The sequence below is a fragment of the Bos mutus genome, chromosome 8 (genome assembly GCF_027580195.1).
Source record: "Bos mutus isolate GX-2022 chromosome 8, NWIPB_WYAK_1.1, whole genome shotgun sequence".
NCBI classification, from domain to species: Eukaryota; Metazoa; Chordata; class Mammalia; order Artiodactyla; family Bovidae; genus Bos; species Bos mutus.
The window spans coordinates 36,594,033-36,599,970 of NC_091624.1; positions in this window are offsets into that span (position 1 = coordinate 36,594,033).

Sequence of the window (5,938 nt, forward strand, 5' to 3'; positions counted from 1 at the left end):
TTTTTCACTCACCTCTTTCACCTCATCAGGAGGCTCTTTCATTCCTCTTAGCTTTCTGCCATAAAGGTGGTGTAGATTAATTTTTGTGCTTTTGATTACCGTGTATCTCAGCATGTTCCTCTTAGGGTTTAACCTGCCTGGGACTCTCTGTGCTTGGAGAGAGCAACATGGACTTGGTTGACTATTTCCTTTCCCTTATTAGGATTTTCAGCTATTATTTCTTCAAATATTTTCCCAGGTCCTTTTTTCTCCTTCTGGACCCTCTATAATGCTAACGTTGGTGAGTTTAATGTTGTCCCAGAGGGGTCTTACACAGTCTTCATTTTATTTCATTCTTTTTTTCTATGGTCTCCTCTGTAGCAGTGATTTCCACCATTTTGTCCTCCAGGTCATTTATCCATTCTTCTGCCTCAGTTATTCTGCTATTGATTACTTCTAGTATAATCATCTCATCTCTCCTTGTTCTTTAGTTCTTCTAGGTCTTTGGTAGACATTTCTTGCATCTTCTCCATTCTGTTTCCAAGATCCTGGATCAACTTCACTATCATCATTCTGAATTCTTTTTCTGGAAGCTTGCCTATCTCCACTTCATTTAGTTGTTTTTCTTGTCACTTCATCTGGGACATAACCTTCTGCTTTTTCATCCTGATTAACTTTCTTTAATGTGGTTTTGGTTCTGTCTGCCCTTTAGTGGATGAGGCTAAGAAGCTTGTGTAAGCTTCCTGATGGGGGAGGGACTGGAGGTGAGTACTGGGTCTTGCTCTAGTAGGCAGGGACATGCTCAGTAAAGCTTTAACCCAATTATCTGCTGATGGGCTGGGTTGCACTCTCTCCTTGTTAGTTGTTTAGCCTGAGGCGACCCAGCCCTAGCATATGTGGGCTCTATGATAGGGTTATTGATGACCTCATGCCAAGGGGCACCTTCCAGGACTGCTGCTACCAGTGCCCCTGTCCCCAAGGTGAGCCACTGCTGACCCACACCTCCACAGGAGACCCTCCAACTCTAGCAGGCAGGTCTGGTTCAGTCTCCTGTGGGGTCACTGCTTCTTTCCCCGGGGTCTTGGTGTGGACAAGATTTTGTTTGTACCCTCCAAGACTGGAGTCTCTGTGTTACCCAGTCCTGTGGAAGTCCTATAATCAAATCCCACTGGCCCTCAAGGTTAGACTCCCTAGGGATTCCCAGTCTCTCTGCCAGATTCCCAAGCTGGGAAGCCTGACACGGGGCTCAGAACCTTCACAACAGTGGGAGAACTTCTTTGCTATTATTGCTGTCCAGTTTGTGGGTTGCCCACCCGCCAGGTATGGGATTTGATTTTATTTGGTTGCACCCCTCCATCATCTTATTGCCGCTTCTTTGTCTTTAGACGTGGTGTTTTTTTTGTTTGTTTTTTGTGTTTTTTTTTTGGTGGATTCCAGTGTCTTCCTATTGATAGTTGTTCAACAGCTAGTTGCAATTTTGGTTGCTCTCACAGAAGATGAGTGTATGTCTTTCTACTCCATCATCTTGAACCAGAACCATAAAAGAGAAGTAAATCTTTTGAGAGAAAAATGAGGGCCTGAAAACTAGAATGGAATCCTTGTAAATGCAGACCCTCCATTTATTAAGGGGTGACTGGATGAAGCAGTTAAAAGGAAGAAGAGCTCCAACTGGGATTTCAAATCTACCTGACAATAAAAATGATGGTGGGTACTGGGGTTATTTAAGTGGAAACCAACCTTTATGTTTATATACTATGATGCCTCTTGACAAGGATTTCCAGCATATATATCCAAAAGTCCACAGGATAGGAATGAATCACCAACAAAGCATATTTTGCAAGCCTTAAAATAATATCTTTTCTTTCCAGATCTAGACGGTAAGACGTTTTCATAGCTGAAAATAGGAAATAGGCACAAATCCTTGCTTCAACTTGAAAATATGGAGTAAGATAAATTTTCAAGTGCAAAACTTAAGAATAACTATCCAGTTCTAATTTTTCATCTGCATTTGTTTATCAGGTTTATTTGAGAATTTATATTTCTTAAATTTCCAGAGAGTGGGAATTTAGTTCTAAGGACCTTTGACTTGTGACCTCTCAGGCTGACAGTTCAGGAACCACATTTCATGGCCTTTGGCATACATTTTTATAGAGTCCTTCACTGTCTTTAGGATTTTGACTTTCTGAAAATTTTTCAATTTCAGTTTACTGGTACATCTTCCCATTGCTGTAAAGCAAGGTAGAACTCAAGAGCTGGATAAACATCTCTTCAAAGGGAGTTTTATGAGTTCCAGTGTAATTTTAGGAGTAAAATTAATGCTCTTTAATTCATCACAAATCTGTTCTTGATCAGTCATTTCAGAAACAGATATATTTACTCTTAGATGAAATCCAAAAATTTCTTAACACGACCTCTCAGGCCCTCTGTGATCTCACTCCTAGTTGTTCTCTCACTAATCAGTTGTTTTTATTGAGCCTGTGTCATGGGTGCAATTCTAGACCCAGGGGAAGCAGAGAAAGACAGATCTTAAGCAGACTATATTCTGGTAGGGGTTGACAACAAACTTAATAAACAAAGAAGATCCACATTCTGCCTCCTCCCCACCTTTCTCCACCCCAAAGCCCCCAATCGGGCACAGGAAAGCTTTGTTCCTGTCAAGCCTTGTTCTCTCTCCTCCAGCCCTTTACTCAGCTCCACTTTCTGCATGGAACACCACTCTGTCTGTTCTCGGCATCAGCCTGCCCAACTCCTCTCTGTCCTGTACATCTCAATTCAGAGACTCCCAGCAGCTATGCCCAACCCTGGGATCTGAGCTAGGGCCTCTCCCCCTGTGATTTCTATCCCAATGCCCATCACAGCGCCTGGTCAGACTGCATGTGATAAGCAGGTTACCTGTGTACCTGACATGCTGGATGACTTTTGTTTCCTGCAGCCCTTTAGAATTTACTGAGTAGGGGTAAAGATTTCCCCACCCTCAGTGCACACTTCAGCAGCCTCATGACTTCATATTCCTCTGGATCAAGGTCTCAAGGGTTTTTTATGTCATAGACTTCTCTGAAGCTCAGGATCCCCTTGGAATAATGTTTTTAAATGAATAAAATAAAATAGATAAGATTATTAAGGAAGCCAATGATATTGAAAGATTATTCCCAAGATATTTAAAATGTTGTGGGGAATCCCCTGGCTGTCCAGTGGTTAGAACTCTGTTCTAGGGCCTGGGTTCAATCCCTGGTCAGGGAACTAAAATCCTACAAGCCTCATGACATGGCCAAAAAAAAACAAATGAAAAGAATGAAACAAGTTCAAAGAAATAAATTTTTTTAAATAAAAATGTTGTGATATTTTACATTATCAAAGTGAAAGTCTCTCAGTTGTGCCCAACTCTTTGTGACCCCATAGACTATACAGTAGATGGAATTCTCCAGGCCAGAATACTGGAGTAGGCCTTTCCCTTCTCTAGGGGATCTTCCCAACCTAGGGATTGAACCCAGGTCTTCCACATTGCAGGCAGATTCTTTACCAGCTGAGCCGCCACAGAAGCCCAAGAATACTGGAGCGGGTAGCCCATCCCTTCCAACAGATCTTCCCAACCCAGGAATCGAAGCAGGGTCTCTTGCGTTGCAGGCAGATTCTTTACTAACTGAGCTATCAGGTATTGATGCTGCTTTACTGGCACATTAAATTACAAGAACTGATGGCGCATGTATTAACAACCATTATTTTGACATCATGATGAAGGTAAATTGTATTCTGAGACATCTGCAAAGAACCTAATATAAATTATAAATATCTGTGATTTCTATTGGTGACACAGTCACAGATACCAATAATCCTCCTGGGGTTTGGTGCTAGCATTTTATACTAAATGAAATGCTAAATTCCAGTTAGTTTAGTAAGTAAATAAACATTATTTTTTCCCATTCAGTGTAGAAATACAGATTTTTTTACCCATTGACCCAGTAGGTTCATGGCCCCAAGTAAAAACCCCTGCCCTGGGTGAGAAGTTGCAACCATAGACTATTTAGAAGAGAATTCTCACATAGAAATCAAAACTCAAAGCTGGACAGAGCAGTATCAATCCTCTCCCTGATCCAGTTCAGGTCTGCTTCAGCCTGGAAGCTTGCTGTGGGAAGGGGGCCTTGGTCCCCCTGCTCTGTCCTGCACCCCTGAATACCACTTATTGCTGATATACTCCCCTCCAGGCTCCAAGCAGAGGAGCATGATACCAACATTATAAATGCCATTTATATGTGAGCAGGCCAGATCTCACAGAAGAAAAAGAATGTATGTAGCCAATTGTTCTTGACCATCCAGTGTGCTGAAGTTTAAGGATAAAATGTTGTCCTTGCAGGAATGTGTTGTAGTCTACCTCTTGCTTTTATAGCTGCAGCTCTGTGGAGGAAGGAGAGAGTGAGATGAATTGAGAAAGCAGCAATGATATATATATATATATACTACCATGTATAAAATAGATAACTAGTGGGAAGCTACTATATAACACAGGAGCCCAGCCTGGTGCTCTGTGACAACCTAGAGGGGTGAGATGGGATGGAAGGGAGGCTCACGAGGGAGGGGATATACATATAATTATGACTGATTCACGTTGTTGTACGGCAAAAACCAACACAATATTGTAAAGCAGTTACCCTCTAATTAAAAAATTAAATATTACAAATAGAGTACAACTAAAAAAGAACTGCAGCTCTGAAGCAAATCTGATTTAATCTATCTTATAGTCATGAACATGGGCTGAGGAAGTTAAGAAAGGTATAAAGATTGGGGATAACTGAGTTGAGAAGCAGAAATATTGAATGTTTTCCAGGGTGTGATGGCAATCATTTTTCTCCTCTAAAACTCCACTGAAACTAGAGTCAAATGCATTTTTCTTTTAAAGAATCAGAGCCAGAAAGGCAGAACAGGGACAAAATTATGAAGCTGGAAAGTAGATGGAAAACTTGGAACTGAGTTAACCTAAGAAGGCTGAATCTTAAGCTAGTAGTGTGGGGAAACTGAGCAATCTAGGTTTACACTGCAGATTTCCCAACAGACTCAGGAACTGGCAGAAGCAGGTACCTCTGGAACTAGGGGTTGGGGTATAAGGGAAGGTGGGGTGAAAGCAATTTAAGAAGCAGTTTTATCCTTAAGCATAAGTTTTATCCCTAAGTATATCCTCTCATGCTATGCCATTACTACTCTGAGCTAAGTATGGATATCTATTTTCTGCAGTAAAACAAGGATGCTAGATTGGGGGCTATACAAGGCATGGTTGAGTGTGCTGGTACTATTCAAAAAGCAGGGGAGTTAAATGACATGTCATCTGAGTGCTCAGCGCTAAAAGCTAATACTACCCACTCAGCTTTCAGGACATTGATGCCTTTATCTTTCAGAGACTGAAAGACTTTCCCCTGGAATACTGACCAGATAAGAGGAAAGACCTTTACAAGAAATGACCCTGCCCCCATCACCCTACTGTAAAGTTCAAAATTGGTAAATAGCTCCCATCACTTGAGCTTTCAATTAGGATGTTAGCTCCTCTGAACAATCGAAGGACCACTGGATTTTTATGGAAAGGTTCTAACATGGAAAATGGAGACCAAATAAAACAGGGAAATATCAAGTTGGGGAAATAGAGCTTATGCAGAGGAAAAAAAATCTTTCATTAATGTATCTCGAGAGACAGACAAAACTGCTGTAGCCATGAAACAAGAACAAGATAGTATCAATAAGGAACATTCATAGAGCAAAAAATAAGATCTTAGAAATGAAAAACATGACAGTGGAATTTTTAAAAAAGTAAACAATATAGAGTTTTGAAGACAGATTTGAGGAGTCTTCCAGAAAGAAAAGCACAAGGAAAGAGAAACCAGGAGAGAAGGAAGGAAGTATAATAGCCAAAACTAGCTGTTCCAGAAGGAAACAACAGGGAAAGCAGGATAACATAATCAATCAGTAGTCATGT